The 27,814-nt window shown below is 25.4% G+C and overlaps 1 long non-coding RNA gene across 1 annotated transcript in view; it reads right to left on the bottom strand.

Annotated features, from left to right (window-relative positions):
- Positions 1-27,814, bottom strand: part of LOC129617054 (uncharacterized) — a 143,808-nt gene that overhangs the window by 38,112 nt on the left and 77,882 nt on the right. Inside the window, exon 3 of the long non-coding RNA XR_008697673.1 lies at positions 4,146-4,219. This is a non-coding gene — a long non-coding RNA (uncharacterized LOC129617054). The remainder of the gene's footprint in view (positions 1-4,145; positions 4,220-27,814) is intronic.

Here is a 27,814-nt window from a genome sequence, read left to right as displayed (position 1 = left end):
AGAAGTTTGTATTACAATGAAAAGTTTTCCGAGATTTTTAAAATTATGTATATAGGTACTTATATGTATATTTAATTTTTATCTTCACATTGTCGTAACACATACATACATATTGAAAATTTTTATTAATTGCTTGTATTCCTAAAATTCTTAATTTTACCAATATTTTTTATTTTATTTCTTAAGTAATAAAATTGAAATACAAATTCTTTTGTATTTTATTTTGTGTAAATTTAATGAATATTAAAAAATTTTTTTGCAATCTCATACAATTTTTTTAAATCAAATGAATTTTATAGTTTTTTACATACACATTCGTATATAAATATAGGGTGTCTGAAAAGTTCCCGTACTTTTGGAAATATTAATTTTTCTCGTTATAATTTTGGTTTTTTTTTAATTTGGTTTCATTATTTGATTTCGTCGTGCAATTTTACCCCAAGTACCTGTTAACTGTGTCTTTATTTTTTGTTAGCCCAGAAACGAATCGCGATAACAAGCGCATTAATATTATAGAATTACACGGGTCAGGTATGAAAACAGCTGAAATTGTAAGGACGACTGGTTATAAAAGAAAAATAATGTCTATAATGCCAGGAGTTGGGGAGCACGTCGAAGTGTCCTCGTAGCGACCGCCCTACCACTATATGATCGAACTATGGAGCGAATTTTGAGCATTTGTTGTAACTTTTTTATTTAATATTGTTATTACTATTCTAATAAACGTCCCTAATCAGTCAACAATGTTGTTTTTTAATCCATGTAGCAGTTATAAGCTGTAAAATGTTTAACAGGAACTTTTCAGACACCCTGTAAATATGTATTTATTTTGGTATATTATACAACATAGCTACAAGAACTGTAGCCAGACGCATCTTGTAAATCATATCACTTAGGAATTTTTAACAAATATTAAAACACAATTCAATTTGTACAGGAAAAAGGATATTTTTGTGTATACAAGAAGTCCAAAAAAATAAGCAATAAATTCTATTGTTTAAAGTTCTTTAAAGTAGTTTGTTTGTAAGTAGCAGAGTTTTTTAAATTTTTTTAAAAATCAAAAGAAAAAAATATGATGTGATCAGCACATGATCGAAGGTATTAATGTTTACTTTTGACATCATTATAAAGCTTTAGAATTCGTCTGAAAAAAACATTTTAGATTCCACATGTTTATTATTCAACATGGCTCCTTTTTACATGGAAATTAATTAATTATGAAAATTTCAAATGGGTTTTCATAGAAAATTTCAAAAGGTTACGCGAAAGATTTATTAATCATTTTCCGAATAAATTCAGGTAAAATATAATATTTCAAATGTGAATCTCACTTCCTGCTTTTGCGATTTCTCAATCATAGAAACACAAATTTGTAACTTCAAATCATTTTTTATATAGTGTTTCATTTGTATTATGATACCGCCATTATTAGAAAATGTAAACTATTGCGATATACACTCCTCTCTTAACATTGAAAACAATTTTAATGTTTTCGAAAATGAAATTAGGATCGATGAAAATAAAGACCAACTCAAATTTGATCGAGCTTCGCTTTAATGTAAAGGTAATATTTAAATGATTTTAAAATAATCATATTTGTTCTAATAAAAATTGTTTATATATTTAAATACTTCCGATTGTAACCCCTGCCTATATATACTTGATACTTGATTACCATAGTATTTCCTCATTAATATTTTATATATATACCTAATAAATATATTATATTGAAGTCGAATGTCAGCTACCACTAGAATTCAAAAATTTTCAAAGATTTCTATCACACATAAAAACCCCATATATTTTTGTGTTATTTGAAACATATTTGGTTGTGCATATTTCGATGCTATTGCTTTAATAATTTCTGAAATAAGGTTAAATAACTTTTTGTTGAAGTTGTAGGGCAGCTACTCGAACCAGTGCCTCGACCATATCCTATTTAAATAAGGTTTTGGCATTTACTTATATTAATCATTTGTAACAATTTGGTGAGCTTCGGTCAATTAGTTTTTGAGTTATCGTTAGCAGGGACGAACAGGTGAACACATGAAAAAACATAGTTAAAATAACTTAGAAGTCGGGTTGATCAAAAACATTTTCTTATGTCTAAATCTCAGACCATTATTTCTTAAGGTTACAAACGGTAGGGCAAATCTAAATCCCAATCCAGCACACTCTCTTACAGGTATAATAAAGTGTACATATAAAGTGCATGAATTTATTACAAAGGATTTAAATCAATTTTATGAACGAAGAAATTTTAATAATTTGCAATTAAAAAAATTTTGGACAGAAGTTTTTTGCGATTCTTTTTAAAATTCTTTTGTTAATTTCCTCTCTCTTTACTTTATATTTCACTCATCACTCGTCACTTATATCACAATAGATTGCAAGGCTACATACTATCGTAGATTGACTACATCCTCTTCCGTGCACGTTTATTTAAGAATTAAAAAATCATGTCTGTTGCATTAGAGCACGTCTCTTTTATTTTAATTTAAAAAATTCGTTGAAAATGTTAAATTAAATTAGGGATCAATGGAAACTAAAAGTACATTTAAAATAAAAGCATTGTCTAGTACTCCAAGCTTAATTAAAAAAAAATGCAAGTCAAATTTTTTTTATTTTGCAATATTTAAATAAATTTTTAAATTTCTCTTTGCATGATACTCTAACAACGAAAAAAAAATTCTAGCGTTTTTTTTTGTAAATGGAATATGAGCTTATAAGTAAAATAAAAATATTTAATTTTTTATAATATGATAAGCCCTAAACCTAAAAACGAAATTTTGTACCTTTTCCAAGGATAGATTTACAAAATTTAAAAAAAAAAATTATTTAAATCCTGTTATTTTCTTTTTGGTACTGAACAGGATTTCGTGAAATAAAAATAAAATAACCCAATTATTTCAACACGCCAAAAAATCTAAAAGGTACATATTTTAAGATGGCCAAAAATGATTGACCACAAATTTTTATGAAATTTTGAAAAATTAAGTTCGCTTAACTTGTCATTAAAATTAATCATTTCAATTCGATTTTAATAACTTAATTCGGCAACTAATAGTGCTTAGTCTTGTGTATACTTGCACAAGAAGAGTAATTGAAAATACTTTACTACAAACAAACTCTGGAGTACAGTATAAAAGTGTATTAAATAAAACTGGTAGTATTATAAATATTAACGAAACTCCATTTTTATTTTCTTGCAAAAGAAAATGTATTCCTTAATAAATTATGTACAAAATTTTCATTTATAAATGAAAATAGGCAATTTTATTGACGCGGATATTGATTATTAAATTGTAATTTTTTTATCATTTCATGAAAAGTACACCATAAAACTGAAATACGTGGGATGAAATTTTTTACCTGAAATACGTTTTCCAATGATTTGAAAGCTTAGAAACATGTGTTCCTGTACAAAATACTTCAGGTATGTAAAAATACACGCGTTGTGCCTAAAGTATTAAATTTTGTATTATATATTCAAAGATTCAAATAACATACAACAAAATTCAGTGATCAATTCGCAAAATTAGAAAAAAATGCAAAGATTTGTGTTACGTAATTGTGATATTTCTGTTATGTTGCGGAATGTGCTATAAAATTTCAATTTTAACCATGTTTTTCTTTTAATTTAAGCTTAAAATAAATAATTTCATTAAAAACTATTTTAAATATTATTAAATATTAAAAATAACTCTATATGACTCGAAAATAGGGTTTAACACAATTGTAGACTCTCGATCATCCTGATTTCAATAAAATCTAATGAAATTTTTAATAGTTTTTTTATAGCAAATAAGAGCTGATATCAAACAAAATCGATACGTAGGTGATTTTTTAATACAACTTTCGTTAATGATTTAACAGTTAAATAAACTCCCTGAATAAAGTTCGATATGTAAACGCTAATTGATTGCCAATTTTACATTCACATAGGATGTAACTGCTACTTTTGATTAAACAATTTCCAAATAAAAATAAATTTCAGCAAAATCAATATTTTAACTTTTATAAATTTTCTCAGTTAAAACTTTATCAACACCATAGAATACATAGAATATTTGAAATTCGAAAAATTTATGGTTAAAACTATTTTTACGTAATTGGTTTAAAAAAGAAATTGTAATTTAACTCACCTGAATTAAATCGACTACACTGACAATTTGAGTACACTGATGTAAAATTGTTCATAAACGTTATGCAAGAGAACCTGCAAAAAGAGCAAAAGTAAATAATTAAAATTAATTATAAAAAATTGAATTATAATGAATTTGTAAATAATTTTATAACGAACATCATCCGAATATCATTAAAAATTTTAGGTATAATTTTCTTATATTGAAAATTTTATCTGTAATTTAGTTATTGATGTATTGTTTTAAAATCCTAGAAAAAATACATGAGGCAAGCAAAAAATTTAATAAAAAAATTTCAAATTTAAACATTTCTCAAAGTTTTGTGATGCAAAATTTATAATATTTGTTCAAACTATAATATGCAATTACTCTTGGGAACCACACTACATTGGAAGAAACTTGTACGAATTATGGAACCAACCAGAAAAGTCGTCATATACATAAGTATATTTTGTAACGAAAGTATAATGTATGTAAATATGTAAGTATATTTAAGTAACGAATACCCATGGAACGACATGTGATTTAATTCAACAAAAGAACTGAACTTGTTTAAAGGCATTTCTCGCCTTCATTTCTTTTGGAATGCGTCATGAAGGTTGTATTTAAAAATTTAAAGAAGTCAGAATCTTTTAAAATATTTTTTAAATAATCTCAGTAAATAAATTTTGATAACTTTAATGATTTTCATGTGAATTAAATATCAAAACCATAATGTATCCTTTTATAAAGCAAAAAATCTTTATCTAATCTACATTCAATTTCATTACCCTTATAATTAAATGAACTAAATTAAGAGAACTGAAAGCTCTTAGCTAATCCACTTTATCAATGTCAATTTTAATTACAAAACATTTATATTATAAATAGGCTATTATTAAATTTCTAAAACTTTCTATACTATGTGTACGATTTCTTAATTTTACTATTCAATTATTTAAATTATCCTTTAATGTACACATATGTAAGATTGTTAAGATTAACGAAAGCAAAAAAAAAAAATTCATGTTTTACATTCAATCTCATATTTCCGTTAAAGTCCCTAAATTTTTGTTCAACCTTAAATATGTACGTCGTTATTATAATATTTTCTTTGAAAAATAGTTATAATTAACTATGATCTTATACTAATTAATATATTAACATTTAAGTCCCAAAAAAAAAGAAAAACAGATGAAGTTTCTTGTTTCTATTTTATTAACTCAAACTTCTTTATTCTTTGAAATTTTCTTTTAATAATTTTCATTATTGTAAATTATATTGGGCCGGCTATCATTATTACATGTAATACTCGTATAAGAATGCATATATGTATGTATCAAGGGTGTTAAAATGGAAAATTTCTTGTAATAATTATGAAATAATAAAATGTAATAATATAATGTTATGTTTAGGTCAAAAACTTAACAAGTTGTTACACCCCCTGGCGATAAAGAAAAACAATAATTTTATTAATAATGTGACAACTAAAAGGTATTATTCTTCCCAAATGGTGAAAGAAATTTTAATATTCCATAAATTGTAAGAAAATGGTAACAACTTTCAAATTTTCCAAATTTATTTTTGTATTTTGAAAAGTATTTTACCGTAGGCGAGTTTCGTTCGATCATTCATACATTTAAGTATTGGAAGTGTAATTTTCGGTGAAGTTAGACCTTAACGTCTTAAATTAAGAATAATTTTAAAATTTGACTTAAAACAGTGCGACATTGCGATTATTAAAATTTTGTAATCTGTTTACAGAATAGAAAAGAAAGTGATAGTTTCTAATTGAGAGCTCTAAAATTAGGATCTTATGTAATTAGTCGGCAATTCGAGTTTTCTATTTAAATTAATTTATTTGTTAAATAAAATTAATTTAACAAATCTTATATTACAAAAAGTTTGACTAAAGAATTTTATACATGTATGTCAATATCTGTAAAAACTCTGAATGTGGTCATTTTTAAGATTACAATGTTACTTACCAAAATGTTACAATGTTACAACAAACAAATCATAAACAAAATCTAAGATTACAAACGAAAAGAGAATTTTTATAATTTCTCTCTCCTGCTATAACCGTAATTAATTTACAAAACTTTTTATACATTTTTACTTTTATTATAACTTTCTTGTCTACGTGTTACATTTTTAAGGTTTGAATAAATTTGATTTATGTTTTTCTATCATTTTGGTACGGTTGATTACCACTAGAACAAAAATCAATTAATTTCATTCTATAATATTAAATTAAGCAGGAAATTAACTAACCATAAAATTATTCATTCTTTCATATTAAAGAATTATTATAATTTTTTTGTATTTTCTCTTTAAGATTCTTGAATTATAATAATTACTATGAAACGAGAAAAAAAATAAGGTTATCCGTCACAACTTCGTGATATCCGTACGAAAGTTTTCCGAAATGATTCATAGAGCTCCGACTAAATAATTATTAAGATGACGACTTTGTTTTTAACTTGTTTTAAATTTGCATAATGCAACTATTGTTTATTCTTGTAGAGCAACAACCAAATTTTTCCAGAATAGTTGCTCAATATTGCCAAACTAATTCTTCAAAATTTGAAGACTGTTTATATTTTCTGAAATGTAATCAAATAACTTTTGAAACTGTCTTGCAGCCATTATAAAAATTTATACAACGATAAGCAAAATTTATTGTAGCAGTGACCCTTTTCACTAAACTTGTTCAAGTAAAAGTTAAATATTTTAAATTTAACGCGCTACCTGAGATTTAATCAAATTATTTCTGGGATTGCTTCCCTGCTATTATAAAAACTTTTTCTGCCATTACCAAATTTAGTTTCTGTACTTCTCTAATTATAATTCTTATTGTTAAAAAAATTGTAATGCATCTAATATTTAAAATCAATAAACTTGTTTCAAAATAGGATACTTTAGGCTCTATTTAGTTACCAAGATGTCACCTAATTGTTTTTAGGACTACTGATTCAATTGAAATCAAATTGAACAGAATTCTTAATATAAGTTTTTATATGTATGAAAAATTTGGTTAACTAAACGTATTTTTAAGTTATTGCTTGGGAATACTGACGGCCAAGGATAGGTAAATACACTCGAAATTCGACGCTGAGAAAAAAAATATAAACATATTAGATCAATATTTCAGACATTTTTTTCGCAACATTACAAAAGGAGTGTAACATTTTACATGTCTTTTTAGATTCGTATTAATATTAAATGGGATTTTGGATTGAATAATGTTTTTGTTGGAAATTATTACTTATACGTACGTTATGCTTTATATAACCTAAAGCTATCACTAGAAATTATTTGCGGAAATCTATATTGGAATTTTCCGAACTACATAAATTTTTATAAAAATTCGATTTAAATAGTAATTATAATAAAATTCTTTTCCGCAAGAGGTTCAAATGTTAAAATCTAAGATTACTAATTTTTTGAATGATTAATTACAAATTTAATGAAAAATATGAAACAAAAAGGTATTGTAATGGAATATTGAGCAAATAAAATGTAAATAGGCATAACGTAAATTGAAAATTTTTGAAAATGACAGAACAATATTGTGTTCCTAAATAATTTCTAAATAATTTGTATGCAAGTTTATGGTTGTTTCGAACTGAATTAATTAACTAAAACATTTCATAAATATTTTACATTTCCATTTTCTTGTTTCTACAGAAAACAAAAGTAGAAGTAGGTTGTTTAATATATTTTCATAAGAAAATTTTCTCCTTAATTTTAATAGAAATTCTATATCCATAATTAGATTATACGATTTCTTACAAAGAAACGAAATATAATTAAATTGATTCTCTACAAACCGACCTCCTTCTCTCTGCCTTAATATGAAATTTAAATTAATAAAAACGAAGAATAAAATAAATAAAAAAAAGAAAAAGTAAAATTGAAATTAAGTGTTTTTTTTTTTTTCATTCAAAATTTTAAAAGATGAAGTATTTTAGTTTAAAGATTTTCACAAAAGAAAGGTGAGTGCCATGAAGCAATTGGATGTGTCTATTTGTACTCAAATAGTTTTTATTGCATATAAATAAAAAAATATAATGTAAGCTTAGGTCTGTTAAAAAAAAATAATAGATCTGAACTCAAATTTGTTGGTTAAATTGAGTTTTAATCAGCAGAACATTATTATTTGCTCTCCATCTGCAAAGGGACTAAGCTAATTTAATAATTAGTAAAAAATTTCAAAATTGAAAACGATGTCACAAAAATTTATTCTTATTAGAAATTTTATAATTTTGAAAAAGCTTAGTTCCACTACAATGCTAAACACTAATAGGCTTTTAAACAGTGAAATACACACAAACTGGTAACACTAACAAAACACGAAAATATCAACACAAATCTAAATTTTATTTATTGCGATAGCAACTACAACTTTTCAGTGACAGTGACTATCAGTGAGTGAAAGATAATTGAAGATACTTTCTTAGTTACCTTGTTTTTGTACCGGACAGTCATTTATAATTGTATTCTTTTATTTCGATATAGACATTCACATTTCATTCGCACAAATGAAATGACAAGTTTTAGTTCAATATAGATTCTAGTGAGATCAACTTGTTAAAATTTGAATATATTTGTACGCACAAAAAACAAGAGAATAAATTAATACATGATTGTTCACAAAACGACGTAAAAAAATCATGTCATTTAATATTTTCGCCTCATGGAGCAAATATATGATTTACGTTTAAAAATTTTTTTTTTGTGAGAGAAGAGACAAAATTTTACTTTCATTATATTCCATTACCTTATTACATTAATGAAAGAATTCACCGAGGTATGAAATTATATAAATGTGCACTTCTGTATACACATACATATATACGTTACATAATTTACTTGTAAAGAATTAAAGGTAAAATTTATTTATTTTAGTATTTTCTTCTTTTTTTAAACAAAATTATAGATTGTTATCATTAAATGTAAAACATATGTGATTATGTTCGTCAAAATTCGAAGTAATTACATTTATTATATTGCTGTCAAGGTAGCAAATTTATTACAAGTGGAAATGAAGCAAGAACACATCACAAAATGAAAATTTTATTTATTTCATAAATTTTTTTTTGTTTTTTAACTTCCACTTTGTCAAGATATTAAAAGAAAACAAGAAAACAAAAAATTAATGGATTTGTTAAAAAAAAATTTTGTATCAGGTGTGATGTTTTAAGCTTGCAATGCCTAAAAATATGCAATATTTACCTTCTGAGAATTTCAAACAACTACAATGTATTATTAATTGCTAAACCCTTAAAATGGCCCTAGCAAATAAGAGTAGTTTCAAAATGGAAGTTTCTACTCTGATATAATAAATAATAGGAGATAAGTTCTTGAAAAGGCAACATTACAAAAAAAACAAAAGTGAACAGAAACTAAGTCTTATAATACCCTAGTACTTATGTCAGAAATTGTATTAAGAAATTTTTGCTAAAATATTCAGATTTTTTGCTGTGCAAGATCAGATAAATGGAAAATGTGTAGAAGGTTTTTAAAAATAAAATATTATCACTATCTTTATTTAATTAATCAAATTAATCTTCCTCTAAGACAATTTAATTGTTCTAATTGCCCAATTACACAAAATTAAAACATTTTTTAATGGTTACAACACTTTCTTTCCAATTTTCAATTGAAATTTTTCGATAAAAAAAATAATTTCAATCCTGATAAGTTCTTGCTAAATTAAAATGACTTGAATAATTTTATTATTCAATTTTATTATTAAATTTTATCATAATTTCATGACGCATTCCACGTATTAAAAGTTTCCTACACAATTCAAATTTAGTTGGAAAACTTCTGTGCGAGAAAATTTGTTAAGATTCTAGGTAAAAAGAATTTAAATACAAAAGTGTATTAAATACGAAATTGAATTTTCTGCTCGCTTAGATTATTGCTAAATACAGCTGGTAAATGATGCACATTAGCTTCTTAAATATTTTTATCGTGCTACATAATTACCGTAGTGTGCTATAAAATATTTCATTGCCTATAAAAAAATCGATAGGTGGACAATTTAACATGAATCACAAAAATTTTCGTTTTTACAGGTGACAGAGATTGCGTTTGTATGATCATAATTATTTTTATTGGATTAATTACTTAAGTAGGTACACACATTTAATAAATTCACATAATTAAACAAACCAACATGTGTAATCGAACATATGTTATAATGGTAAGCTTTATAAAAATAATATAAAAAATAAATATAAAAAAAGATTGAAAAATATGAAAAAGAATCACAAACGCGTAAACAAAATAAATAGCTTAAATTTTATGAGGAAATTATAATTTTGTAAGGAAGCGGAAGTAGAATAAACATTGGATGGAAAGCAATCAAAATTAAATGAAAATGAAAAAGAATAAGAAAAAAAAGTTTTCGAAATCAATCTGAGTGCGAGAACGAATAAAACGACTAAGTTCTTATGACAGCTCTTGTATACATTAGCACTTTATAAAATTTTATTTAATTTTAATTAAAACTTATTCAAGTTTAAATACTTTTAATGTTATTCTTAAAGTACACACTTTTGATAAAAATTAATGAATTGTTAGCTCAAATTTTCATTGTAATTGTTTCTTATCTTTTATTCTATGGTATCAATTTCTATGGTATTACTTACTGCGAATTAAAAAGTAAAAAATATTTAGATAATTTTACAATTAAATTAATTTATGGTTCCTTTAGTTTAATTGGAAATGTAATTATAAAGCTAATTAGTTTCCCGTTTCCCAGTTAAAAAAATAAAAACGATAAAAAAAAAAAAAATAATAAAGTTAAAAAAATATAAACGCAATGCTTATAAAATTAATCTCGTAAAGAATAGGTAAAATGAGGTTAGGTAAAGCACTTAAATATCACAAATATTGAATTTTTGACAACTCACTATGTTGAAACTGCTCCTTTTTTGTAAAAGTAGAGAGATAAGGAGCATTTTTCTTCTGTCAACAAATAACTTAGAAAAAAATGTCAAAAATCGCAAAATCATGCTTTTATCTTGAACTGGTTCTCTTTTACGAATCGAAGCAGACAAAAACTTTAATAATTCAAACAAATAGTTAGAATTATATAACACTTTTTTCTGTTTGCGTTTCGTTTCGTCCCGAGTTAAATTTAAAAAAATTTTAATTTTTGACATTTAAATTCTTTGAAACCTTAAGTATGATTGGACTTCCAGAAAGTGAAAATTTTGTGTAAGAAAATGTTTATTTTAGATAGACTTTCAGTTTCACATCTCCTAAAAGTATGCAATATAATATTTTATATTAAATGAAAATGATATAGCAATAGACAGAAAAAAAACTGTTTTTGCCCGTTAAAAGAGAAAATGCTACATTCTTTGTAACCCTTTAATGTGATTCGGATTTATTTATAATAAATAAGTTTCTTTTTGTTGGATTTGTTGGAGTTATATAATATGCCCTTAATTTCTAAGATTTTGGGATTATTGCAATTCCAAACAATTGCTTCAAGTCTCAAATAAAAATACTCATTCAAATTTTTCACTCCTCTGTCTACAACTTTTTATTGTTCGATTTTTTCATTATTTTTTCATTACTCCTTTGATTATCTAAAATTTTTATTCATTTCATCCGTTGATTGAATAAACCAAGTGTTTCGTTCTAAAGATTATGTTCAAATATGAATAACTATCATTTTATGTTTATCATTTTTGAAAACAAATTAGTGTGAAAAACTTTTTTTCCAGTAGATAGTGTAAAAGTATTTACTTGATTTTCAAATACTTCATCTTATAATACCTAAAAAAAAATAATCAATATCAAGCAGGTATTTTCATTGCGAGCCTTAAAATGGCATCAAACTTTTTAGTTTAAAAAAAAACTCCAACGAAAATGTTCAATGAACTCTAAAGAATTGATTTGAAGAATTACTTAAAAAATTAACAAAATCATGTTCTTTAATATTTCAACTAATTTTATACCTAAAGAATTTATAATTTAAAAAGAAAATTGCTTGTCATTGGACTAAGTATGTACGTCATACCTAGATGGATATTAAATCAAGCATACAGGGTCATATAATAACGACACATGATAATTATATTACACGCACACATCTATTGACCATATTTCTAATTTACCGAAAGACCTGGCAAATGCTAAATTTTCCAAATATTAAAGAATGTTTATTTTAATATTTTTATGTGCTTTTTGTATTTAATGTTAGAGTTTCAGAATACTTCATGCTATTGGTGAATTGCTATATTATAAAGATTGCTATAGTAAAAGGTCAAAAATTATTTACTTTAAAAACTGTTAAATGGCAACAATAAAGTCCAGCCACTACTAACTTTAAACCATTGCCTCTTTTTACTTTTAATTAATGATCAATGCAATGCCCTTTTTTATTGTTATAGAATTTTGAATTTTATGGATCCCAGCCTTAGTTATTTGAATATAAAATCAAATATAGAGCTTGATTTGCTTTTGGCGGCAAAGGATAGTAAATTAAATAGAAATAGAGTATTAAACTTTCTATATTAATCAAACTAATTAAACTCGAAATTTCAATTCAATAAATCTCACTTATTTCTGATTCACGCTATATTCCACAGAGTCATTGTAAATTTGTTAGCTTCTAAAAACAAAAATTAAATTAAAAAAAATGAAATTGAGCTAGACAATTTGGCGACTGTTCAATTTTTTGTGTGCGTTTGCTCCCCCTTCTACTCACCGTTTATAAAACCGAAATAGATTTTCTTTAAAGATAACGCTTAAAAAAAGCTGTAATGTATGCTGCCAAATAATTCTGTGTTTCTTTTAAATAACTTAATATACATTAGGCTTTTCAACAAAAAACTAAATATTTTTAAATAGACTTCTCTTCCAAACAAATACGCATAATGATTTATTAAGCTACTGTTTTTTTCGTAAATATTTAACAAAAACATAAATTAGTATCAAACAACAAAAAATATATATTTTTACACAGAATCAGTTAATTTTTGCAAACATAATGAAAAATTAATTTTATTTCAGAATAATAACGAGAACAATCGTTGAAATTAGCTTCACAGGCTCATGAATAAAAAAACAGATATAATTAATTTATTGTTTTATTGCAATGAAAGAGATTAGAAAAATATTATAGATTTGCAATCGACTGCTCGATAATATGAAACAATGGCAGAATTTCATAAAACACAAAAATACATTTGAGAAATGGAAAACAACTTGAGTAAGCGAACATAGCGAAAAATAAGGCGTCAGGAGAAGTACTAAAATTGATTTTATATATTTTAAAGACATGGTAAAGAAGACGAACACAACCCACATTCACATTCTTTTTGACTGAATAGAAAAAATATTGCAAAATCTTCTTTTAAAATTCTGTATGTTGCAAGGTGTAAGTAAAATAAGTAAAAAGATATTGGAACAAAATTGGACATGAAATTGTAGAGTTCTCTAAAAAGAGAAAGTCACCATCATAAAGAAAAAGAAAATTTACACAATGTAAACAAAGAAGGTTAGGAAATTCGTAAAACCTCTAAGTCTGAGAATATGTCTCAAATATCTGTTAGAGGTAGCGGACGAAAATAGAAAACGACAAAAATACAATACGAGAATATTCCATTATTTATCTCTGAATGATAATGGAACATTATACATTTACATAATTAGTGATAATACAAAATTCATTTCTATTAAAGGTGCATGTTTTTCTTCATTCGTGAGGATTGGATATTGCAGATTGCAGATTTTAGATTTATTTGTTGAAAGCACACAATTGACACCAAATCTCTCCGGCCAGTTTGACTTGATCTATTGTATTTATTGCAACATATACTACTACTATATGTTACCAGTGTTTCCATAAGGAATATGGAGATATTGCATTATGACTTGGAATATCCGGAAAATCTAAATAATCGATTTTCTCATTCTACAGTTAAGAAATTTTTCATATAACGTTTCTCCGTTTTGTAGAAGTAATGTGTAGCAAATTTACCTCAATAAAGCCAAAAAGTGATATACAAAGAAGGAGTACTGTTAGTACTCTAGGTTTCGATGAAGTGATTCAGAAAAAATGTATTCAGTAAATTTCTATGTATAGTTCACAGTTTTACAGAATTTGTATTACTGATATTTGGTAGAAGGTTTAAGAAAAAAATTATAAAAAGGTCACATGTGATCGAGGAGTAACAGGAATTCATAAGCATGAATAAACTGTTTGGTGTAATCATGTGAGGTATCAAGAGAAAAGTTTAATATATTCGAGAAGTTTGTTAAACTTTATTGGAAAATCCCAGCAACACGCGGTTCGTTAGTTAGTTTAATAAATTAAAAATTTTACGATTTTAATAATGAATAATACTAAACATTTCATTTTATTTAACGTATTTGTAAATGCTTATGATAGCTTTCAAAAATTAAAGTCACACAAACTTGATTTGGAAGAATTACAATTTATTTAATTTAAAATAATATAAAGATTAAAATAATATCATTAAAGTACACAAATCCCCAAGGACTAAATTCATATTTCAAGAAAAGTACGTAAGCATTTATTACATTTGAATTAGTGTCACTTTCTTTTCTAAGAAATTTGACAATAGCCGATTTAGGAAAATAAAAATTGTAATTTATTAATACCATTAAAATGTCATTATTCCAAAAATTCTAACAGCTGTCCTCTTTTTTTCCTTCATTTCTTAGGAATTGCTTTTGAATAAATTTTATTTATTTTTTTTAATTTAATAACTTTGTACCCAAATAAAATGAAAATCCTTACAATTAAGGAGAGAAATAAATTAATAAATTGAAAATAAAATACTCATTTTATTAAAAAGAAAAATAAGAGATAATGTTTTATCGAAAAAAATTCATTATAAAAATGAATTTAAGTCACCCACATCTAATTACACGCTTGCTTTTTTGGCAATTATTATGCTCTTCCCGTAAGTGATTATACCACTTATGTTCATTACACGCATAGAAAGAGAAGATGTTTTCCTTTTCGTATAAATCATGACAATTACCAGTCTTGTCACAAAAACAAAACATTCTTGTTATTATTTTTTTTTATTTGACATAAAATATGGCATTCAATTTTCAAATGGTTGTTTCTCATTCCGAAAGGCCTATCAAATAAATTGAAAAAAAAAACTTAACAAGAAAAAATTGAAAAAGGAAATGAAACTCGATCTAAAAAAAAAATTATTTACTGTTTCGTTTCTTTTTCTTTCTTATTTTATTCTTTCTTTATTTTAATTGAAAATTTAAACCAATGCCATATTTATCTTATTATTCAATTCGCCAACGAATTTGCTCGAAGGTAAGTGGCTCTCCTCTTTATTAATTTTTATTACAGTAAATATCTCGTGTCATAATTGATCGATTTTCGTAAAATTTGTATTTAATCGAACCCTTATTTGCTTGGAGTATGACTAAATTGACTTCTAGTAGGATAAGTATTTCATGAAACAAAAAGTAACTGTAACAACATGTTAGAGCACCATTTAAAAAAGCTATGAATTGATATCTGTCGACAATGTCCTGACAAGTTCATTTGTTTTCAAAAACTTTAAATTTAAAATTTTAAGATATTTGGAAAAAAAATTTTTATGGAAGTCATTTTGGAGCCAAAGCAGCTCTATTTCGGCTTAGAAATTATATATCAACTGGAAAAATACTCACGTAGAGTATCAAAATACAGGTTTAGATAAGCTGTACGAATTTTTAAATCTTGAACCTGTTTGTCTCTGAAAAAAAAACTAAGGTTTACAGAACTTGTACCTCGGTATAACCTTTACGAGTCCAAAGGTATATTGGAAAGATTCCAGGCCATTTGGTTTGAAGAGAATTTTTAAATTGAAAGTTGCCTTGTCCACAATCGATGTGCTAAGCTCTTTCGTTTTTAAAAGTCGCCAAATTTAGTCATGCCACTTACCATTGAAACTTAAAAAAAAATATTTTTGGAAAATCACTTCTTTTTTATATGATAACATTATTTAAGTCACTTTATGTAAATGAAGGTGAATAGAACATTTTCATTCCAACAAAAATGTGCACATTGTATGATGTATTGTATTGTTCGGAGGCTCGAAAGATATATAAAAAAATTCTTAGATAGTGTTTTATACTCCCTAAACAGTACAAAGCAAAGTACTTTAGTAATATTATTTTGCAAAGCAAAATATTAAATGAAAGTTCTATCAAAATTAAAGACCTTGGCGAAAATATTTTGAATTGTAATTCACTAAATATTTGTTCCGAAAGATTGTGATATTGGTTTTGTGCCCTTATTTTGCATCATTTTATGAAATATTTTTCCATTTATAAATATCGTGAGTTCTTGTAATATGCAGCATTTTATTGTTAAATTAAAATACGATTTTCTAAATAAAATTTATTAATTTTTCAATATACTGGTGGATTTTACTTTTTAAAGTATTCGTTTCGAATAAATCTATGAAAATAAACAACATTTACATATTTATATTTCAATGATAATATTTTTAATATCCTTTTCATTATTGGTTAAGTAGTTATTTAAAGTTTCAAGCCCCACCATATGAACATATGCAGCTTAGAATATGCTGAGGTATAATCCGATTAAAATGCAACATGTAAAATAATATGAAAATTCAAAATTATTTTAGTAAAATAAGCATTGTATGAGAAATGCAAATAAATTTTATATTCCATATTATGAATTTCGAATTTTATATAATTAGCAATGCAATCTGCTTACTTCGTTTAAACCTCATTAATATTTGATTTAATAAATTTTTACATTTTACTAAAATATAAAAACTACCGATTACATTCGACCAGAGGGATGAAAAGGAAAATCGCATTCATTCCGTTTTATTTCTCATAAATTACAGAATAATGATTTATAAACAGAATATTTTCAACTATATTTTATTTAAACATAAAAAGAAAGGAGAATGATTCATTAACGAGAAAATTTTCACATAAATTATGTACGTAACATATGTACATAAATCTTTTTCGCCGAGAACTTGATTATACATTGTACGTACATTCAAATATCAAGCATTATACATGATATAAAAAATATTTCAATCGATAAATTTTACATTTATTAAACGAGATTTTGCTGAAGCGACACGTATATGTAATACAATCAATACATCATAACAGAAATTCTTTCATCGGGAATTTTAAAGTTTTCAAAAAATTGTTTGACAGAACAAAATAATTTGCCAAATACGAGTAGTGTATTCTGTCCATATGAGTTTAATTAAATTTTAAAGTGAAATTATTTTGGAAAAAATTCTTCTCTAAGTAAAATTACAGTAATAAACTTGACGCTTCTGTAACTGAGTAAGCGTAACCTAGTGCCTTGAATGGGGTAGGCCATTGATCTGAGTATTGTACTCGAAGTTTAAGAAAAAAAATATTTGCCTCATTCAAAAATTATAGCTCTTTTATTTTCTCACGAAAATCTATCTGCTCTGTAGTTTTATAAATGAATTGTTTATTTTTATTAAGTTCTTCTAGCTAGATATTAAAATCAGAATTAAATTTCGGTATAGTAAAATGACTTCACATATGCAGTTATTTTCTCTGCGCGCTTTTTTTCTCCAAATTTCCTTCTTAGGTAAATGGCTTATCAAATTTTTATAAAAACAAAAACCTTAATATAACTAGTGTGCGCTTATTTCAAATACTAGTTCTCTTCTTAAAGGTATGCTACAATCAGAGATGAAAATAACAATTTCAAAAAGAAATATACAAAAGCTCGTAAGATAAATTGTTTAAAAAAATATGCTAATTCGCAAACCTTTGATTAATCCATAACTTCTTTGACGTATTGTCTATCACTTTAATATTTCAAGACTTCTTAAATAAGAATTATGAGTGTCTTGTTAATATATGGTGTAATGTTAATTTGATGTTAAAACGATATGCAGTCGGGTTGACAGAAGCGAAAAACTTATTGTTTAAAATTAAATCCTTGTTTAACAAAAAAACAACACAAGTCGATTTAAGTGAGCATTTTGGTACATAATATAAAAATATAAACAATTGTAACCTTTATAACATTATTTAATCTAGATAGTAATTCAAATACAAAAGGTTTGATTGAATGTTTTCCTGTCACTTAATTAAATAAGTTATTCCGACCACCGACTTTTAAAAAGTAAAAACTCTAGTATAGGCGCGAGGAACTTCTCTTTTCAATTTTTGTTTATTGGCTTAAAAATACCATTGAGATCGAGATACCCTGCAGTATAGTACTTGTTGAGTTACTACGATTTAAAGATCAAAAACCGTTTTAAATTTTCATATATTCATAGACCTTCATACATACGCGAACATCAATTATCACTCTTTTTACCGACCGTATTGTGTATACAATAGGTAGGTTATGTGATGGCAACAAATTTTGCATATCGAGTTTTCGGTGGGAATGCACTTCTTCATAGTAGGGAAGTGTAAGTAGACTATTTTTAGCAAAACTGTCGGTCTGTCGGTCTGTCCGTCTGTCGGTCTGTCGGTCTGTGTGTGCACGCGTGTATCTCAAGATCGGCTGAACCGATTTTGATGAAATTTTATATGTAAGTTTATTTCTACCATGGCACGGATTGATCTTTTGGTTTATATCAGGCCTCGGGAACTGCACTTTTTAGCGGGCCTGTTTTACATTTTTGAACATTTTAAAAAAAATATTCAACCGATTTACCTGAAATTTTATATATAAGCTCAGCTCGACCGTCCGCGAAAATTTCTATGTTTTGGAAGAAATCAGGCATCGGCAACTAGACGTTTACTACGGGTCAAATATACATTTTTGTGTATATAAAGAGAAATAATCAACCGATTTCATTGAAATTTAATATATGAATTCCTCGTATTAAAACAATGAACATGTAAATTTTTTGGAAAGATCAGGCATCGGCAACTAGACGTTTACTACGGGCCAAACATACACTTTTGTGTATATAAAGAGAAACAATCAACCGATTTAATTGAAATTTAATATATGAATTCCTCATACTAAAGCAATGAACATAAAAATTTTTTGGAAAGATCAGGGCTCGCAAACTGATGTTCGGGCCGATTTTACATTTTTCACCATATCTGCGGAACGAATTGATGGAATTTCTTGAAATTTGATATTTGAATTCTGGTTGTTACCGAAACTTACTGGCGAGCATTTGAGGGAATTCGGGTAGCACAAAGCGAAATTTTACTAAAAGCCAAATTTACATTTTTCTAGGTATATTAACTATAAGCTTACTAAAGTCCTAAAAAATGAAAAGAAGTATTTAACAGACATTTTTATAATATTTTGTAACACTTTCATTTAACTAGACAATACACAATGCGGTCGGTTATGTGCTGACCACATCAGATTTTTTTATTTTGAATATTTTATTTTCTATACGCAAGTGGAATAAATTTTTTGTAAAACATGTCATTTACATTTTCTTTAAACGATTTTAGGCATAAGTAGAAAATTGTAATCAAACGAGTGCTTTATAATTTTATTATAGTCTTTTATTGGCTTCAATTTACAAACTATGTAGAAATAAAATATTTTTATGCCTCAGATGTATTTTTTAAATTTAATTCCATTTTCGATTTCTTTAATGGTTTACGATTTTATCTCAATTTTTACATTTGAGGTCAAAGTTCTTAGATGATTGCAAATGTAATTTTTAAGTATTTTTTATATAAATCTATAATATTAAATATTTAGTACTAAAAATATTAAAAGGGTAAAGGAATCACATGTTTCAAATCGGAAGAATTAAAAGGTCAAAAGGCTAAAATCAGTGATCAATAATAATTTATATTTCACGAAAACAATAAAATTTATTAAAGAGACAATTAATTGGAATAACACTCGAAAATTGTGTTGGTTGTTAAGTAAAAAGTCAACATCAGTGCAGAGTTGCCCGTTAAAAATTTTTGTGATATTAGTGTTTAAAATTTTCAAAATAGAAGAAATCTAAGGAATGTAAAAATGTTTACTAGTTATTCGCAAACAAAAATTATTTATCAAAAATTTTTGGATTCCAAAACTCATTTCTCCTGTACTAGATTAAGTTCTTAGCTTCAATGTTAAATTATAACTTTTACAGTTTTCTTTGGATTTGTAAAGTTATTAACAATTATCAAATTAGCTTTTAATTATACCTGTTTTTAACCATTCTGTTTGTAGCGCTGAGAAATAACAGTCTGAGATATATACGCAAGGAGCTATATGTTTTTAATCACCTCAAATTCTGAAACGATATGAGTCATATTTTGCTGTGTATCCTTCGGTCCTCATAACTTAAAAATCAATTGAGTTTAACAAATCGTTTATGATAGTAAATTCCAGAACCATATTTGAACTGAATGTTATCGAGGGAGTTCTTTAGGTAACTGTCGTTCGGTATACAATTTCAAGAGATTTTTGATCTTATATTTTGGAAATCATTGAAACTTTGAATTTGATATGGTTATTATTTTCAGTAAAACTTTTGAGAGGGTATAAGTTCATGTTGTAACTGTAATTTATATTCTCGTTTTATGCGTTTTTATAGTTTGATTTTTAAAAAGTAATAGATTTTTAACACTTATTGATTATTACAAGATGCAAATATTTTTTGTAATATCGTCTTTTTTGGCTTAAACTAATGTTTTATAAATACTCAAATCGAGCCAAATAATTCTCGAACTCATGAGTTTACGCTTAGAATGTCCTTATCGAATATTCGATTTAAAATTTTAATAAAATAATCAATTAGCTTTAATTAAAATTCTTAATTAATGTTAATTGATTATTTAGTATAAAAATTTATATTTTTTACGAGAATAGCCGAGTTTTTTCGGAAATTTTCTACAGAACAGCCATTTTTTGTATTTCTTTTGCATACTTTTAGGGGATATCTTTGTTTTTTCGTGCTACACATGCTAACACTTAAGCTTTACATTGAATTTTGTAGACTAATCAATAAATCCTAATCAATTATCCGAATCAATTATCCGAAACTATCCGAATTAATTTGAAAACCAAAAAAGAAAAAAAAATTGGTTAAAATATTAAAAAAATTCAATTTTGTTTCAATTTTAAATGAAAAGTACAATCGTTCCAGAAGCTTTATATGCTAGTATATTTATATATTATGTCTAGTAGTTGTGAGTATATTTATACTGGAAAAATATTAAGAATATTTCTAAATATATTATATAGACAAAATACTTTGTAATAATGCCCAACATAATATTATTAATTACCCTTAATATGAAAAATCTTAAAATCAAATATGAGCAAATATATTCCCTATTCAAGTTAACAGGACTACAAAATACAAATAATTTAAAACTTATGCTTAACTTTATTTAGAATAACCACAAAAATTATTGTATATAAAAATAAAACAATATTAAATATACATATACATGTATATAAAGTTAAAATTAATGCGATTATCATGTTTGTATGACTATTGTGTACTCATCCCACTTTTCTGATGATTTTAATGTGTCTGACTGTTTCTGTATTCTGTCAAAATGTGAACGTTAAATACAGATGAAAATAAATTAATGTGAAAATTATTTATTATTTTCTGTGTTAATTCAACAACTTCCTCCTCCTATTTTTCTATTATATAGCTACTTCTTAAAATAACTAAAAATATTTAAAATTTAAAATAAAAGCATATTGTTTAACAAAATGGCTTTCAGGATTTTAAATTTCAAGAGGAAATTAAGCAATAATTTTGAATATTTCAGAAAATTTTCATATTTTCTCTATTTAGGTCTTTTTTTCAAATATTTGTTGGTCTTTAATGTTGTAAAATGTGTAAGTGGTAATTTAAATAACAAAGAAAACTTGTGGTTCGAGATATTTTTTAAAATCTTCTTAATAATCTTAAGTAATTCTTATACAAATAGGTTATTATGGTTCGTTTAAACTATTTTTGTTAAAGGTATTTCATACTTTATTATAGAAAGTCCAAAAGAAAAAAAAGATAAATTCTTAATGAACCATGTCTTCGGGTCTTCAAATTTGTTTTCTTTTTTGATTATTCATTTTTTCTTTGACAATTTTTTTGTTGGTTTGAACTAAAAAAGTTTAAGGATTCAGGAGTCTTTTAATGTATTTTTCTATTCAAATTTTTGGAATGATAATGTTGCATAGGCTTGTTTGTGTTTATTATTTTGTTTTTGTTTATATCTAAGCATAAATGCATGTATAGCTATTCATATACATATAACATACATTTTTAAAAGAAGGACAATAAAAATTTTATTCAACGAAATATTTAAATTTACTTTATTGTTTTTGAATACATTTGATTGAAAAGAATTTAAAATTTCTTGCTCGTTTCGTTAGTTCCGCTCTCTTTTTATAAAATGTTATAGGCTTTAGTGACCTAAAGACGTACGTGAGACATTCAACGATATACAAAATTTTTTTAAATAATTTTTTTTTACTACATATTTTGATGAAATAATATTGCTAAAATCGAATATGTGGATTCGGATTTAAGTCCGATTTTCGGATTAAAATCCGAATTTCGGATTAAAAGCTCATAATTTAATACAGAAATATTTTGTTTAAATGGGATCAAGAAGGGATTAATTGCAGTTAATTAATAAGGAAAATAATAACAAAATGTAGAAAGTACAAAACAAAACTACGTTATGAAGTTACATCAGATTTTGTATCTGATATAGTACTGAGAGATTTGAACAAGAAAAACTATCTTGATTTTACATTATTTTTGCTATCCAGTTTGTGGATCAACTTATCAAAAGAAAAAATGGAGAAAAAACCTTTATAAAAAATTGTTTAAATGACAATTAATTGACATTGGTGCAGCGGTTATGGCGCCGGTCCTTTAACCGAAGGGTCTCGAGTTCAAACCTCGGTTAGGTCACTATAAAAATTGTATTAAATATTAATAATTCATATACAATACTAAAAACTTTTAAGTAATTTTCAAATATTCATAATATTCGTTACTAAAGACTAAGAAAAATAAACAGTAAATATTAATAAACTTAAATATTTAATATAAATAAAATGGTAGTACAGCATGGTAGTCACCTACCGACCTAGTTAACTCTTTGACGCTATGAAACTAGGGACTGATATCATGCACTAGCTAGGAGTGAAAAAGGAAAGAAAAAACAAAAAAAAATTAAAAAGCATTTGCTCTTCATTTTTTAAAAGAAATTTTTTTTGTAACAGCTACCAAAATTACCCATTCAAAATTTTCAATATTTTAAATTATTCATTCTGTGTTTCAAATTTCTGTAACTTAGTTAGAATGAGAAAAATGACGAATATTAACTATAAAGTTCCAAAACAAACTAAAAATATCTATATAAGAGTGCTATATAAATTCTAAATTATTTAGTATGTTCGAATTCTTGGTAATTCCCATCCAGTAAATGAGTTACGCTTACGGTTTTGCTACAACTGTTAAACAAGAGTAAATTTAACTAAATTCGTAAAATTTAGAATAAGTACGCGCCGTCGAAACATTGTTTTTACGTAAGAGTTGTGAAGCTAAATTAGTAAAATAGTTTCAGAGCACTCCTCCTTCAAAGCAAATTGTAATATTTAGTAAAATGTTTTACGCATGTTTGTATAACTTAAAATTCATCTAAATACAAATTTCAAATGCGATTATTGGCGAATTCTTGTTAGCATAATGTTTTTCCTTATTTTTCAGAATTGAACTAAATTTGAATTAACATTCAAAGTTCGAAAAGAAATTTAACTTAAATTGTGGTTTTTAGTACATTACAAACGCAGTTTAAAAAGATAAGATTTCTTAACTAATTTACTTTGTCCATTTCTTATACGTACTTTAAGAACTTGTACGTACTTTAAAATATAATTTTTAATTTTATGCTCTCAAATTCTTTAAAAAAGCATTTTACTATGCCAAAATCCAAAATAATATCAGAAAGTTAGTCTCTACCTTGTATCATGGACAAAAAAGTGTACCAGTATATCAAAATCACAAAACTTTGGTCTACACTATTTACCTTTCTCCAAAATATTTCTTAAACATTTTTGAACTTTATCAAAGCAAATTTTAACAATAAATATCTTTTATTGCATACACATAGGATGAAAATTATCCTATTTTTGCTGTCTACTTTTTTGTCGGCTAATTCATTCATAATTTCAATTTTAGTCTTTTTTAAGCCTCCGCTTTTTATTATATAATAAGAAAATAATTTCACTAAAAAGTGGTTTTTTGCCTTTACTTTTTAATAATTTTAAACATTTTAAAGGAAATGTGCTACTTCAAAATTCAGTTTACTAATTCAATATTCATACTTTTTATATCTTTAGAAATTAAATTAATAATTTCAAATAAACTTTCATATTACACAAGTTTACAAACAATGCAAGATTGAAAAAGACATTATTAAAATTAAAAGATAACTGATGCGTATGTTTGTGATATTTTTGTTTATGTGACAGGCAACCAACCACCATTCATTTTATATAAAAAAAATGTCTTAATTTAAGAAGGAAAAAATCTAAAAAAAAATCATTTTCTTTTTAATTAGAACTCTATATAAAAATGCCTTTCAATCACAAGTTGTTCAAAAGAAAATGTAAGTAAAGTTAGTCAGAGATAAAATTAACGGGCATATTTTTTAAAAAAAAAAAATGCCAATTTGAAAAAGGAATCATTTTGAATTTTTGAAATTTAAAAAAAACTGAAAGCTGTCAGAATTTTCATTTTATATTTTACATTTGAATAAACCCAAAGCAATTCAAAATGTTGTGTGTAGAAATAATAACCAGTTAACTGACGCGGAATTTGATTAAAATGGTTATTTGAGGATTTTTCATACTCTTCTTATACAAATTCGAATTTTCGCGTTATTTTGTTTATTAAATTAAAAAAAATATTCTTTTTGCGTGGATATTAAAATTTAGTCCCATGTATTTTAAAAAGAATAAAAAATCTGGCCGAAAATTGAAAAAGAACATTGAACCCGACAGACTCCTGTCGCCAGAACATTGTCATATAATACAAATCTATTTACAATAACATTTTCGAAATTCAGAAACTATTGATAAAGTGAGATTCATTCCTTAAAACGCAAAGATATAATAGGTTTTGTTGTACCAATAATAAAACCAATATAGTTTGAATTTCTTTTTAAAAAAATTAATTGATTTTGACGAAAACTTTACCATATTACAGCTTTAATCAACAAAAACCTTTGTCTCCATATCTGTACATTTGTGACAAAATATCTGGGTGAAATTATACAGCTTAAGACAACAATCAAGAGATTATAAAAAGTGCGGGCCAATAACAAAAATAAATTTAAATAAAAATTCTAAAATATGGTGTTAGTGTTTTAACATAATTACCAACATTTTTTTAGTGAGTGCGATTATATGACAACCCCCAATGCTGACAAAAAGTGCATATTACTCTTCGTTACTCTTAATTTTCTTCTAAGTTTTAGGCAAGTTTTAAACCGTGCATAATTGAGTTTTCATTAAAACCAGTGTAACTATTACAAATTCCACTTAACTGAGAAGAGTGCCTTTCATCTAGCGTCCCATTTTACTTTAAAATGAACAATAATTTTTTAAATCAGGAAGGATTAATTTTCCTTGAATCTTGTAAAATATGTATGAAAAATTGCTGCTCTTCCCGAGAAAAAAATTAAATTAAATTATAAAAATATTGTTTCCATTTTTCTTTCAAATGCAACAAATTTCAAAACCATAAGATTCAGATATAAAATTCGATGGAAAAACATTCATAATATGTGGGTGCTTTTGATATTTTCAAGGTTTTTCATTTTTAATTTTATTTTACACGAAAAAACTTTCATTTCTCTAGTGTTTACCAACATGTTATTAATTAAGAATTAAGAGGGGAGAAAAGGAAGAAATTTATTTTATATTTCCTTTTTTTTTTTTTTGAAATTAAAATCCAAAATGATAAATTTGATTTCAATTTGGATTTAAGATTTATTAAGCACCTTTTTTTTTGTATTTTATTTTCGAAATGTGTTTTGTGTAGATTTCAATAAGGATTTATTTGATGTAATAAATTATACAGATCAAAAGGATTTAAAATTCATTCCATTCTAGACCTTTTTTTTCTAGATTCAACATTTTTTCCATAACTTGACTGAAACTTTCAAAATTGAGGAAGAAGTCAAAATTAACAATAGAAACAATCTAGGAATTTTCTTTTTTATTTTATAATTTTTTGTGACTTTTAAAAAAAAACCTTTTTTCTTTTTTTTTAATAATTTCATAACCTTCTAACTTTTTTTTTATATCATGTTCTCAGGACATTCATTTTTTATAGCCTTTGTTTCAAAAAAAAAAACAAATACAAAAATTTAATTAAGAATCTCTCTTACTTTGGGTCGATTGTTTTTTAGCTTTAGAAAAAAATTTCGTATTTTATGAAGTGATTTAAAGTCTTCTGCTCTTCTGAACGATTTTTATATTTTTCTTTAAAAGAACAATGGAAAAATATTTATGAGAATTTTTCCAAAATCAAAATCAATCTTTTTCAATTTACCGACTTTCAATTTTTTTATCATGCCAATAAACCTGAATAAAAGTAAGGAATAAAGAATTTCTTAATGCATAATTTCAATCTAAATGGACCAACCTATGTTCGTATAATGTGTACATGCAATATTGGTAATAATTAATTGTCGCCTACTATTTTGGTTTGTCAATAATAACAAAGACATTAAATGTTACTCATTGCAAAAACAACGAAAATAAAAAATTCTTTAATTTTTGCTGAAAAGTCCTGTCTGCACATCTTTGATCTTATTATGCAGCAGAACTTTTAATTAAGTACAAAAATATTTCGCTTTATAATTACTGTCGAACATGATTACTATTGACAGCACTATGAATTTACGATTTGATGAAAGCAATGGTTTTTAAAAAAGTATATTTTACTTAAAGTAATTGTACTAAATGCAAAAAGGGGCAAAATGTCAATCACAGAATATTGTTGAAGGAATATTAAGCAAAATGTTTTTAAAAAAAAAAGTTCAATAAGTGTTATATTTGATTTTAACTTCCGTTAAGCAGGTAAGAAACACTCGTTTAATTCCTCTTGGGAAAAATTGTATCCTGCTTGCTTATAAAAATTTTTTTTTTGAAGTTTAAGAGCTTGAGGAAGTAAATGAACGAAAATTGTTTTTATACCCGTACGAACGTATGTTCGAAGGGTTTTTGAAAAACACGGTACTGAAATTGTGAATAAATTAATATGGTAATATGGCAACTTAAAGTCATAGCCTGTCCCATATTCAGTTACGGCATATTTATTCGCACATAGGATAACAAATTTGTACGGGTATCACAGAGTTGACAAGGTCAACTCTATTTTTTCTCGTTTGTTTTATAATTTAGAATGCGACAACTAGGAAGTTGTTAAAGATGAAAATTGAAAATAAATTTTTGTTATTATCTCAAATCTAAAATGATCTATTAATCTAATTAAGTATTATCTAAATATTATTAGTAGATTTTGATAAAAAAATTTATAAATATCTACAAAAGTTTACTGTAATATAAATAAAGGATTAAAATCTAGGGTTTTCTTACATATTTTTTGAATAGCATAAATTTCAATAAATCTGTTTTCATTTACTAAGCGAATTGTGTTGCTTAAGATTTGTGACTG

The sequence above is a fragment of the Condylostylus longicornis genome, unplaced genomic scaffold (genome assembly GCF_029603195.1).
Source record: "Condylostylus longicornis isolate FDR11 unplaced genomic scaffold, ASM2960319v2 ptg000001l, whole genome shotgun sequence".
Classification (NCBI taxonomy): Eukaryota; Metazoa; Arthropoda; class Insecta; order Diptera; family Dolichopodidae; genus Condylostylus; species Condylostylus longicornis.
The sequence above is the reverse complement of the archived record's forward strand: the minus strand, read 5'-3'. Positions and strand labels throughout refer to the sequence as shown.